The sequence below is a fragment of the Pipistrellus kuhlii genome, unplaced genomic scaffold, assembly GCF_014108245.1.
Source record: "Pipistrellus kuhlii isolate mPipKuh1 unplaced genomic scaffold, mPipKuh1.p scaffold_m20_p_6, whole genome shotgun sequence".
NCBI lineage: Eukaryota > Metazoa > Chordata > Mammalia > Chiroptera > Vespertilionidae > Pipistrellus > Pipistrellus kuhlii.
Genome location: NW_023425562.1, coordinates 13,151,916 through 13,166,526, shown reverse-complemented (window position 1 = coordinate 13,166,526; position 14,611 = coordinate 13,151,916).

Genomic DNA, 14,611 nt, shown 5'->3' with positions numbered 1-14,611 from the left:
TAACCATATAATATCAGGTCTACACTTGTAATAATGAAGATCTTTCTATTTTTTTTGAGTGACAGAAACACCATGTGGTACAGCTGTTTAATCTTGGGACCCACACCCTGGGGAAGGATGTAGCTGAGCATCAATTCAGGAGCTGGGGACTTAGCCGCTCCAGTATCTCTCATTCCTCATCATCCTTCATCTTTTCATTCTCTGTTTCTTCAGCAAGTGCCACATCTGTGCTTTCACCCTTTTGTTCAACAATACAACATCTTTCAATATTTTTTGTCTGAATCTCAACTTTTCATTATGTTTCCATATATTTTAAACCAAACATTATTATTACAGTTTTCATAGACAATATTAATTTAAGTTCAATATTCTCAATGTAAGGGCTGTGTGTCTGCTGTTTTCAGTTAGCTAGACAACTATTTTATTTTTTAATCTATTTTATTACTACTAGTTTCCAAAGTAGTTTCTGCGTTAATATTAAAATTTAGGTTGACTCTTTTTCTCTTTGATTGTTTTCAAATTATAGTTTTTCTCTTTTAATGTTATGCAGTTGTGGTTTTGCATAGACAAATTGCTTGGTTTTCTTAATTCTTGAAGTATTTTCTGGTACTATTGGAAAAGGAAATATTTTATTTTCCAATTGTATACTATTATAGTAAAAAGTTACAATTGGTATTTGTATATTGACCTTATCCTAAATAATAAAACCCTAATATGCAAATCGACCAAACAGCTAAACAACCAGTTGCTATGACACGCACTGACCACCCAGGGGAAGGCATTCAATGCAGGACGAGTGCCACTCAGCCAGAAGCTGGGCTCAGGGCTGGCAAGCACAGCAGTGGTGGCAGGAGCCTCTCCCACCACTGCTGTAGGTGGCCAGTAAGGAGCGAGGGGTCCCAGACTACCAGAGCCCCGGACTATGAGAAAGATGTCTGACTGCTGGTTTACATTTCCCGAGGGGTCCTGGACTGTGAGAGGGTGCAGGCCGGGCCAAGAGACTCTCCCAGTGCACAAATTTTGTGCACTGGACCTCTCGTGTGTTATAAGATAGCTAAATCTGCTTATTCTAGTAGATCTTTGGAATATGATTTAGGATTTTCTACATTGATAATCATGTAGGAAGACAGTTTTACTTTTACTTGTCAATCTTTAAGCCTATTATTATTGCTTTATTTTCCCAAGATTTTACTGAGTTTAGTAAATTATATCAAATAATTTTTCTGAATCTACTGAAAAATGGGACCACCGGAGGTTGGCTCCAGGGCATGTCCAGCCCAGCTCACCCAGTCCTAACCCACAGCCAGCCACCTTCTAATTAATTTCCTTTCAATGTGCACTAATAGATAATATTTTTTCCAGTTTGTCTTCAGCTCATTAACAAAGTAGCCATTTGAAATTTGTGTTGGTTTTTCTAAAGCAGAAAAGGTAGCATTCTACATGATACAGTTATAGGTCATTCATCAAAATTCCTCCCAACCAAGGTATGAAGTTCCAATTGAGGGTATACTTTTCACAGAAATAAAAACCTTATTCACTCATTACCTGCCCACATTTTAGGTACTAAACTAATTAGAATGTGGAAAAAACTTTTGAGTAATTATTGATAGGGAGTTAATTAGTTCCCATATCATGTCAGGCTAAACATATGGAAACAGGAAACAAGAAACCTGCATCTAAGAGCTACATTATATTAGGCTCCCCTCTGCTGGGGAAAGAATGAGAATGGCTAGCTGCCAGAAATATTTTCTTTCATGGTTCTCAAGAAAGATGTACACAAAGAATAAAAGGCAAGGCAAATCCTATATCTCTTGTTACTATAAAGTTTTTCTCCCCACAACCATGTAGGCTTCTGATGTGAGGTGCTTAGACATATGGAACCAGCAAGGATCCTTTTAATGAAACTCGGGTACTTCCTTTCCCACAGGAGTTGGCTCTCTGCATCTTTCAGAAATGTCAGGACAAAGCAAATCAGAGCCAAGAGAGAAATTGTCCACCAGATATCCCATCCCTAGCACTGTTTACAAAACCCAATCCATTTGGTGTTCCTCCTCTATCTGCACATACTTCCAATCAGTTCCTCTCACTTTCCTTCAATCTGTTTATGACATCCCAGTCAGTGCTTTATGTTATACTAGACTCCCGGTGCATGAAATTTGTGTACTCAGGGGCTGGGAGGGGAGTCTCTCAGCCCAGCCTGCAGCCTCTCACAGTCCAGGAGCCCGACTGATGGACATCCTTAGTGCTTGGAGGAGGGAGAGACTCTTGCCACTGTCGCTGCACTCGCCAGGCTTGAGCTTGGCTTCTAGTTGAGCGGCGCTCCCCCTGTGGGAGTGCACTGACCACCAGGAGCCGCTCCCGTAATAAGTATCTGCCCCCTGGTGGTCCATGCAAGTCATAGTGATTGGTTGTTTTGTCATTTGGTCGATTAGCATATTAGCCTTTTATTATATAGGATAGGCTCTCTTTTCATGTTCAATCACAATTCCTCCAACATTTTTCAATCTATCTCTTGTTTTCTATTTTCATAGCAATCATGCTACTCTGATTCCTAACCTCACCATTTCAAAATTATCTCTAGAGCCTAGAACATATAACACCTTCCCAATGAGTAATTATTACATGATTGAATAAATAGCTCTCTCCCTATCCTCATCAAGATGTTTTGTTTTTTTTTTTAATTTGATGGTGTAGTATATTAAAAATAGCTTTGTTTCTCCAAATTCAGTAACATCTTCTTTCTATTCCTTTTTCTTCTTCTTTGGTCACATTTTTGGAATGAGATCTCACTACATTTTCCCAAGCATTCTGTCTAATTCCATTATGTTGACAAGCCCTAAATTCTGGTCTTCTAAAGTTCCTCTTTACTGTCTTGTTTAACACCAAGATCTTTCAGTGAAGTTTATCTTCATACATTTAAAACATGCATCTGTATTAAACATAACTTATTCAAGGAAAATGCCATATTTTCTCCCCATTTATTAACCATACTAGAGGCCCAGTGCATGAATTCTTGCATGGGTGGGGTCCCTTGGGATGGCCTTCGAGGATCCGGTCAAAACTAGAAGTCCAGTGCCACCTGCAGCTCCTGCCTGCTGCTCCTGCTCATCCGGGCCCCACTTCGCCTGCAGCAGGCTTGCACCCTGTCAGTCTCAATTGGGAGAGGCTCATGCCACAGCAATGGTGCTCACCAGCCATGAGCCCTTCATCTGGCACGCATCCTGAGGGGAATGGGGGTGGGAAGCAGAGTACAATTGGCCCTCTGGGTGGATGGTGAACTCTCTTGCCATCCCAGAATCCAGATCTGTCCTGTGACATTTGCGCAGGTTGTTGGGATCCACCTGGTGGCTCTTTTTATATATATATTTTTTTCCTTAAAGAGCATCTAGGGAGGGAGGGGAACAGTGGCAGTGCCAGGGTCAACTTGCAGGAGGCCTGTGGCACTGTCAGGATCATGCCAGCAGCACTGGTCCTTTGATACCTGGCCCTTTCTCCAGAGATTGGACCTACAGGAGTACTAAAGGAATGAGCAGCTGCTGCCAGACTGGTGGCCAGAGGGATAAGTTGGTCAGCTGAGCGGCTCTCCTGCTATGAGAATGCATTGACCACCAGGGGACCGCTCCTGAGTTGAGTGTCTGCCCCTTGGTGATCAGTGCACATCATAGTGATCAGTCGACTGGTTATTGGGTCACTTAGGCATATATATATATATGGTAAATATATGTTCATTTAATTACCATTGAATTCAAAGGCCTCTCTAAAAATCTTGGCACATGCAAAGAACATTTAAGGACTAATGAAAGCATATTTTCAGTGGTTTATAGGGTTTATTAAAAAGAAGTAATATTAATATGCACTGAAGTTACACAGTGATTTTTCTGGGTAAGGTGGTTCTTGACATGATGGACCCTTAACATAACACACTCCTTTTGCTAAATAATAAGTGAATTAGGATAGTCATATCATTATTTCTTTCTAATAAAGAAGGAATATGCTAATTGACGTTCACACCATTGAAAAGATGGTGGTGCCCATAACCACAAGGTGGCAGTGCCCAGTCCCCTCAGTCCTTCCAGGGTGCCAGGCATGTGGCAAGGCCTTAGGAGTCTCCCAGTCCTTTCAGCCTCCCAGCTGCTCAGAGCTGGCCCGAGGTACAGGCAAACCTCTGATGGTGGCTGCCCAGCTGCCTAGGGCTGCTCAAGTCTCAGGTAACCAGGGCCAGCTGCCCAAGGCTAGTGCTTCCTGCAGTGGCAGCAGCAGAGGTGTTACTTTCCTCTGATCACCAGGTTGCCTCCTGCCCTTGAGGGCTCCCAAACTGTGAGAGGGGGCAGGCCTGGCTGAGGGACCCCCCCCTCCCGTGCATGAATTTTAATGCACCAGGCCTCTATAATATATAATAAAAGTGTAATATGCAAATTGACTCAACGCCAGAGCAACCAGTGGGTGGGGAGTGGGCCAATGAGCAGGCTATGCCAGGCCAGCCAAGGTATGTGCCAGTGGGCAAAGGAAGGGGAAAGCGATGGTGGAGGGATGATCAAGGGGGTGGGACCATCCACTTGCTGGCCAGTGCCATCCTCTAATCGGCCCACCCGGTTACCTCCCACAGAGGGAGGTCAGACTACAGCTTCAGCTGAATATCCCCTAAGAGCTCCCAGACTGCAAGAGGACACAGGCTTGGCTGAGTGACCCTTGCCCCAGAATGCATGAATTTTTGTGCACCGAGCCTCTAGTGTACTTCATAAGTAAGTTTTTACAGCATAGAACTGAGAAGATCCATAGGTATTTTGGAGAGTTTGAAGAGAATGAAGGAGAGAAGTCAGTACTATAACATGATCCAGGTAGAAAGAAGGATTCTAGGTACCCACAGAGGGGGAGTCCTAGACAGCAATTTGAGATTGTGCAAATCACACCATCACCTTGGCTTTTCTTGTCCACTTATGCAACAAATCCATTTAACTACATTATCTCTAGGTCTTTCAGCTCAAAAATAGTTGTGATTTCCTGGAGCCAATACAGGCAAATATGAAGCTTAAGAGAAAACCATCCCAGCTTTTTTTCTTTGGGGGCCAATTAGAGACAAATCCTTTGAGTTGCAGAAAGGCTATTACCCCTCCTGAAGTACTCTGAGCATGTCCACACTCTTGAGACTCCTGATGTATACAGTAATGGAAGTGAGTGAAGGTTTAAACCATTATTTGCTGTTAACACATACTACCTAAGAAATAAAATGATCCCTAAGTATGATTTCTGTGTATAAACTCCTTGTAGCTATTATTGAGCTTGCAATAGGTTCTCCAAACTTCTATTAAAATATCAATAGTATTTTTCAGAGCTTAAATTGAGCGGTGATTTTATATCAGACTGATCCTATAAACCACTTTTCTCCGAAGATTCTCTTGTTGCTAAAAACGAAAGCCATTCAAACGAGCAGTGATTGAAACAGTAAGAAAGAAGGGGAAAAAATCAATATCGCATTTTCCAGGGCACTATCTCTGCTTTTGAAAAGAGACCTTTAATAACGTGCTTATGAGAGAGGCAGCCAGTTGCTTAAAGTGCATTCAGGGGTGAGCTGAACGGATGGCTTTCTGGGAAGACTCTCCAGAGAGAGATTGCTGAGAAGTCAAAGCTCACTGGTGGAATCTGTAGCAAGCTGACTCAAGGCATTCTTAGGATCTGGAGCTAAATGGACTGCTTTGCCGCATTGGAAGTGCGCTTTCTCCTCTACTTTGTCTGAGCTCTGAGACAGAATGACATGGGGGCTGAGATTGGGGAATAACCATTAGTTCCTAGTGATTCATGGGCTTGTTCATGAAATCTGGTTCATTAAATCAAGACCAAACTCATCAGTGAAGAACCCAAGTCTTTAGTGATGGGCATGACCCTGTCCACATTTAACATTCATTTCTTTCCTGTGTCCCACCTCTGTCGCAGGCTATTTATTGGGCACGAAAAAGAGAAAATCCTTAAGGAGAAAATTTCTGTGGTTACACTGGAATCTAAATGGTTTAGGAATAAAACATGTTTTATAACTTCCAACTAATATCTCCCCTTAAGTGAAGGAATTTGATAAAAGCTATTTTTTCTTTAGTGTTTTGGCTTATTAAGGAGGAGGAGGTGTTCCAGTATATGAAAGAAGATGCCAAATAAGAATTCTAAAAAGAGGATGATTTTGAGATGGTAAAGGGGGAATCAAAGCCAAGATCAAGAAGAATAAAAACTCATCATAGGAAGGAGAATGAATCTATTAATATGCACAAATTCATAGTTACAAGGGTATAACACAGGGGACTGAAGAGAATGCAATGTCCCACACTATAAAGAAAGATAGAGGATTGGAAGAGACTAGAGAATGCCAGTGCTATTGTTAGACTCAAATGGAAGAGATGCACAGTGGGCATGTTCATTTTATCCTGTGATTTATGAATTATTTTGACATGTGTAACTGAGAGGAGAGTTTACAATCAAGCCCACTGATGTAATATAATTCAGCGGTTTTAATTACAGGAAGCTTTAAGTATCTCCTAATTCAGCATTAATAAATAGTCACTTTTATGAGCAGGTAATTTTGTCAGCTGTTAACCTATAATTGAGAAGTAAAGTGTCCCTGAGTTCAAATCCCAGCTTAGCACTTGTTGAGTCAATTGGGTGACCACATAGCAATTTTTTACCTCTTTAGATATTAGTTTTTCAAGTGTAAAGTGGTTATAATATTAGTAACCAGCTGTTGAGTTGTTGAAGGGAGTAATTGAGATACTATAGGTTCATATGTCCAACCACCAATTAACATGTTAAAAAATGAGCTCCTGATACCTCTATCCATGCCATTGGGAAACCAGCTTCTTCTCTTATAGTCTTGTCCATCTCAGGTAATAAGAAGTCATCTCTTCCAGTTGTTCAGGCTGGAGCACACAACAGTAACAGCAATAACAACCAATACAACAAAACAAAAATAGCATTGACATTCTACCTTCAAAACATAGCTAGAATCTGATAACTGCTGTACTTCTGGTCCAACCCATTGCCATCTCTCCCAAATCTACATATATATAAAAGCCTAATATGCAAAGTGTCCCCTTGGGAGTTTGACTGACCAGGTGTTTGATCTTTCACTATGATGTGCCCTGATCACCAGGGGGAAGTGCGAAACAAAGGAAGGCCCTAGCTAGCAGCTGGCACCTGCTAGGAACCTATCCGTGCGCTTTTTTTTTTTTTTTTTTTTTTTTTTTACTATTTCTCAGCTTCGGTTCTTGCCTGCATGTTATCTGGCCTCAATACAATTGCCAAAATAATGCTGTTAAATGCTGTCAAAGTATGTCACTCTGTTCAATAGCCTCCTGTGGCTTGCCATTTTTACATTGATAAAGGGCAAGATTCTATTACTTCTCCAACTTTGTTTCCTGATATTCTCTCCTGTCTATTATTCTCCAGCCTCGCTAGCCTTTGCTGTTCATTGAAAATCCTGGGCACGTTCATCCCTCTGGGCTTTTAATACATAAGTTCCCCCTGCCTTTAGATATTTACTCAGTAGCTACCTTCTAGGTGAGTTTTTCTCTATCTAAAATATTAAAGCCTGCCCCACTCTCATTAATTATATATATCCTGCTCTTGCTTAACTTTTGCTACTTATCACTTATTATAGCTAAACTGTAATATGTTCTGAATATATCTATATATATAAAAGCCTAAGCAACCATCGAATTTCATGTACTGGGCCTCTAGTATATATATAAAAACCAAGTGACCAGAATGACGAAATGACCAGAATGACTGGGATGACTAATCACTATGATGCACGCTGCAGCAGCCAACTGGTCCAATCCTGGCCCCAATCATCCTACCCCAACCTCCAGAGGCTCCTTCTCTCCTCCCAGCTGGCCCTACCCCCAATCACCCATCCCAATCGGGGGTGGGTCCAGTGGCCAACCTCCTGTAGTCCTTCCCCCCTGATCAGTCCAGCCCCAATTGGCCCCCATAGGGGCAAGCCAACAAGACCATGCACAAATTCATACACTGGACATCTAATATATATAATTTGCTTAGCATAGTTTTTTGACATAATAAGCATTCAATAAATTTTATGTAGTATTATAATGAACTAGAGGCCCGATGCATGAAATTCCTGCATGGGTGCAGTTCCTAAGCTTGGCCGGTGATCAAAGTGTGAGCATATGGCATGGAAGGGCAGGTCCTAGCTTACCTCTGAGCCCTGGGAAGCACTTGCATCCCCGGAACTCCACTTACCCCTTTGCCTGAGTCATGGTGCTTGAATCATGGCACCTTAGTCCCCAAGCAGAGATGCAGTGAGCATGGCCAGACATTGTGGGCCAGGATGCAGCGTGGGCCTCTGGGCCACCCAGCAGCACTGCACAGAAGCCAGGAGGGCAGCATGTTCTCCCCTGGTTGGCTTTGCAGACCAGCTCCTGTGTGAACCCACGGGGAGCATGACTGGCCTCTGGTGTCCCAGCAGCTGCTACCGGCTCATCCAGAAGAGGCTGCATGGGTGTGAGGCAGGCAGCCTTCTTGCAGGTGCCCAGCTACTGAGCATGGGGTTTCCCTAGTGAATGACCTCTGATGTCCTGGGGGAAGATGGCAGGGGTTGTGGGAGTGAGCTCAGTGGACAACCCATATTCTCACTGCACTTTTGTCCCATCGCTCCCATTCCCAGGTAGCTGGTGAGAGGTCACAGCACATCATTGACACCTGCCATGTTTCTCGCTGCCCCTTAGTGGTCAGCAGATGTCATAATGAGCAGTAGAACTCCTGGTTGAAAGACCACCCAAGGAGACATTTGCATACTAGGCTTTTATTATATAGGATAAATATGTTCCTTGGGAAATAACTAAATAATCAATGATATTTGGAAATGCTGGGTTAAACAAAGTTATACGGGTTATATTTTCTTACTGAAATATATTTCTGCATTTTTATTTTGGGCATAGAAATCTACAAAATGGGGCTATACCATTCTTCCTTCCTCAGGCTTCTGTAACCACAAAACTCTTTCTGAGTGATGCATCTCATGAGATTTGTAATCCACTGATGGTATTCTGAAATGCTATTCTACCAATTTTGGAGTTGTAAGAAATGGGAGTGCAGGTTAATATCTTGTGTTTCTTTTATTTGGAGGCCACTGTTTAAAGAGTGAAGGAACTCTAAGTAGACATGTAATTGGCTACATATAAGGATTTTGAAGCTTCATTATATTATATACTATATTAGCATAAATAGTATATAATATATTCATTTCATGCATACATGTTCATTAAACAATCCTGAGGTATGTATTATCTTTTTCCTATTTATAAACGAAGTAATTTTTACTCAGAAATAATGCATTGAATCAAGGTCACTGAATGACAAAATCAAGTCTCATATCTATACTTCTTGCTCTTGAAAAAGCTCTTCTCTTTCTGTAAAGCAATATCACCCTCATATAATTTTATGATCACCTAGAGATATCTTAGAAATAAAAACAACATTTACAAAATCCACAAAAGGATAGCGTAAAAGAGCAGTGAATTGTCATCAAGACAAAAACTAGAATGAGTTTGGGCTTATAAAAATGCCAAGGGTAATTAAAAAACAACACCACTTCTAAATTTCTAAAAAGAATAAGATAAAAAACACATAAAGAGAAAATTGTACTGCTTAAGAACAGATGGTGCCATGTTAATAAATACCAGAGTAAATGATGTCATTCAACTTTACCTACTTCTTTACTCTCAATCCGGGAGGAGGCTCTTGTCATTGGATAAGGAAGAATAAATATGGTTAATGGCTTAAAAATCAAGGAGAGGGGATGGCGCTACTTACTAGCTTTAGATTAATTTAAGTTTCTAGACCAAAAGAGGTGCATTTTAAAATCTATACTAATAAAAGGGTAATATGCTAATTAGACTGGATAGACCAGACATCATTCCGGACATCCTTCCTGACAAAGCTGGGTCCAGGCAAAGCCATCCTGGGTCCCAGGTGCCTGCAGCCAGCCGGGGCAAAGCAGCTCAGGTCCTGGTTACCTGCAGCAGGCCAGAGGGAAGGAAGCCTGGGTTCTGGGTGTGGGAGCAGAGACAGAGGCGGTTAGGGGCGATCACACAGGTGAGCAGTTAGGTAGGAGCCAGCAGTCCTGGATTGCAAGAGGGATGCCAAGGGATTGGGCCTAAACTGGCAGTGAGACATCGCCTGAGGGGTCCTTGATTGTGAGAGGGTGCAGGTCAGGCTGAGGGGACACCGACCCCTCCTCCCCCCATGCATGAATTTTGTGCTTTAGGCCTCTAGTACTAAAATAATTTTAAGTTGCAATTATAAAAACATAATGCAAGATCCTTAAGTAATAATGAAGATTAAAATTGGTATTAGGAAATTGGATCTGGGACCAAAATATCCATCTACCAAAAATGTGAATTAACAAGTCACTGGAATTTATAAAATGTAAATTGTGAGGACAAGGAGGAAGTCCTATATACTTGGACCACTATTTCTAAATAGATTCATCTAGTTGGGTTTATTATGATTCTTCCTAGGTTCTCAAAAAATGTGATTATCCCAAACCCGTTCCCATTACTAGTTAAAATAGTTTCATAGAATTTTTGGATTGGTAGATCAGGAAATGCTGTTATGTATCACTTCAAATTTATGGACATTTGATATGGTGAGAGAGAGATGACAAATAAATGAAGCAAATGGTTTAAATATTAAAAATTAAATTCTCTAGAATCCTATGGAAATGATTTTCCAAGGCCATCCCATTCATTGTGTACAATGAGTTACACTTGGGAGTTTTTCCCAATCATACTCTCAACTTCCATTCAGCAACTTTTTGGGATACCTGAGAAGTATCTCATATAAACAACTTTTTAAGAAAATTATATTTATGAAAATATAAATTATATTGAGGAAAGTTCCCAAAATATCTATACTAATAAAAGTGTAATTCACAAATTAGACTGGGAGACCTTCCAGATGTCCTTCTAGACAAAGCCATGGTGGCAGGGCTAAGGCAGAGGCAGTTAGGGGTGATCAGGTTAGGAGGGGAGGGCAGTTGAGGGTAATCAGGCCAGTGGGGGGAGGAGTGGTATTGGGAATGAGCAGGTCTGTAGGCAGAGCCAGTTGGGGGCAAACAGGCCAGCAGCGGGGGGGGGGGGGGGGCAGTTTGGAGCAAGCAAGCAGTCTGCCAGTGGGAGGCAGTTGGGGTGATCAGGCTGGCGGCGGGGGGGGGGGGGGGGGGGCGGTTGGGGGTGAAAAGGCCAGTGGGGGGCCATTTGGGGGTGAGCGGGCCAGCAGGCAGAATGGTTAGTGACAATCAGACAGGCAGGCAGGTGAGTGTTTAGGAGCTAGCGGTTCAGGACTGCAAGAGGGATGTCTGACTGCCAGTTCAGGCCCAATCATACATCCTCTGAGGGGTCCCAGATTGGAGAGGGTACAGTCACACATCGCCTGAGGGGTCCCAGATTGGAGTGGGTGCAGGCTGGCTGAGGGATAATCCCCCCCTCCTCCCGAAGGGATTTCATGCATTGGGCCACTAGTATATATACAAAAGTCTAAGTGACCAAATGACTGAACAACCAAACTGCTGGTCGACCAGTTGCTATGATGCACACTGACCACCAGGGGGCATATATTCAATGCAGGAGCTGCCCCCTGGTGGTCAGTGCACTCCCACAGCCAAGCTCCCATGGTTGGCCAACCTCCCACAGTCTCTCCCTTTGGTCAGCTGGTCCCCATCAGCCCCTTTGGGGACTGGGTTAGATGGCCCCGATGAGTCCTGATCACTGGCCAGGCCAAGGGACCCCAACCATGCAGGAATTCATGCACTGGGTCTCTAGTAAGAAAATATTACTCAACAAATTTTCCAAAATTGAGTACAGATCTATAACCAGAAAACAGATCAAGATATAGTATATTATAAGACCCCAGAAGCATTCTTCATACCTTTTAATAGTTACTACCCTTCTTCAGAAAATAAACATTTTGACGTTTAACTGAATAATCCAGTATTATCTGTTTTGAACTGAGTGTAAATAGAATAATACAGATATACTCTTCTGTGTCCTTTCACTTTTGTTCAATATTATATTTGGAATATTTAGACATGTTTGTGTTATGGCAATAGTATATTTGTTCTTACTATTATATAGTATACCGTCATATAATTAGATTTAAATATAAGCTACAATTTATATATCCATTGTACTATTGATGAATATTTGAGTTGTTTCTAGTTTTGACATATTAAAAATTCCACTGCTATAAACATATTTCAAAACAACCAATGTTCACACAAGATAATATTTATAGCCTCAATAATCTGATATCTAACAAATAAATAGAATTCATAGTTTTAAAAGAAAGAAAATAATTGCTAATAAAAAGAAAAAAGTTCACATGCTCCAATATTTATGTCCTAGGATATATATATATTTTGGCAATAAGGGTCAGTGTCTCTTTTGGTGTGTCCTTGAGTCTTCAGGGTACCTGCTCTATACTGTGGACTATGACATGATGCTTTATGTTTGAGTGGCAGAGAAATGAATTAGAATGCTCCCCTGTTAAGGTCTGTGTTCAAACTGTTTGGATTCATACAGTGGCACTGCTTGTGTTAGAGCCTTATGATCTTTTATGAACATAGCTGCAGCTATAATCTTTCTTGCCATAAGAGCTCAAAGCCAGTTGCTGAGACTGAGAAAAGGAACAGATGGCATGTGCTTTCTGCCATTCTATTTATCATTCCCTTATCTCTCCTCTAAAAAAGTCCATGCACTCAGTCCCTTGCATTTCCAGACTGGAAGGAAACGAATCTCTATTCACTTCAACGCATGCAAATATGCACCAAAACCCTGGCCAATGTGGCTCAGTTGATTGAGTGTCATCCCTTGCACCAAGTAGTCACTTGTTAGATTCCTGGTCAGAACACATGCCTGGATTGTGGGCTTGATCCCAAGTAGAGGGCAGGTAGGAGGCAACAGATTTTTGTCTCTCTTCCTTTCTTTCTTTCTTTCTAAATGTATATACTATATCCAAGATGTCATAAGTTCCAGAACTACCCAGAATGTTGTGTCTCTTTGGATTTGATTAAAGCTACTTTACAAGAACATACAGGGGTAGGGGCATTTAATTAGTTCATGACTTACATTATTATAAGCATGTAACCAATTTGAATATTTTAAATTTAAAAGAATCAACACTGTAGTATCTTATAGTCAATAAGAGCATTACAATGTTTAAGAAGATAAGATTTAGAGCAAAACATATATGTGTTAACTTGTTAAATGGTGTTTCACTTCCAAAGAGACACAAGCAAAGGTATGTCAGAATAAAGTCATTACTATACAAACATCAAAGAATTTTAGGAGATGCCACAACCTGAAGTAGCATGAACAGATCAGGACTGAAGATCAGTTTGGAAAGTTAATGCTGATTTATCAGCATGAAAACCCAATGCTAAAACTGAACACATCTGGAGAGATAGTTTTCAAGGAAAAGGAACTGCTTTTGAAGGAACTGTGGGAATGTTCTAACAGCTATCTTTGTGAACAACTATGCATTAACTTGTTGAGTGACAAAAAGATTGATAGGCAAATTACAAAAGTCCTTCTGGAGCTGGAAGGATTATAAAACTGATGCAAGACATTGTTCTAAGACTTTTATATATTTATCCAGTTATCCCATGGTTGGGGAAATGGAGCCCTTGAGCAGATATACAGCTGAATGACAGCCAGAATTTGAACCCAAGTAATGATTTCCAAGACCCTTCTTCTAATTCCCCATATCCTATCTTCTGAATAGTTCTTTATTTCTCCTTCAAAGTCATACACCAAAGACATTTTCTATACTGAATCAATATTGTTCAAATGAAGGCCTCAATTTTCAAATTGCTCTTTGCCTTAGTAGGCTATTGAGGGAGATTCACTCTAGTAATAGACACTTGCTTTGTATTTTAGGGTTGAGAGACTGTTAAAAGAATAATGTGCAATACGAAATATCAAAGTATTTTGTAACTTGCAAAGTGCTAAGGACTGCTAAGATGTAATTTTGATATAACAAGGACATCTAGAAGGAGGGGTTCATTGTGAGTTCTCCCAAATTTTAGTGAAGGGCAGAGACTTTCAGACTAACAGAATCACACTTAGTTAATGAAAGAATGGAATGGGAATCCATAGCATTGGAGCTGTTCCTGTCACATACTGAGAGGAAGTTATTCATCTAAAAAATCTGTTCTACTAAGGAAAATTATTTTACTTCTCTTACAAAAAACAACAACAACAACAACAAAAAACCAAAAAACAAGGAAAAGGATGCCGAAAATACAGAGTTTAATTTTTATTTCTACTGCATGTGTTTTTAGAAATTAGGATTCCTTCATGAATTAGCGAGCCTTCATAAACCCTGTATTGCCATAACCAGTTTGGCTCAGTGGATAGAGTATCGTTCTGTGGACTGAAGGGTCCCAGGTTCAGTTCTGGTCAAGGGCACATTCTCAGGCTTTCAGCTCAGTCCCCAGTAGGGGGTGTGCAGGAGGCATTTGATCAATGATTCCTTCTCATCATTGATTTTTCTATCTCTCCCTTATTCTCTAAAATCAATAAAAATATAATAAGAGGGTAATATGCTAATT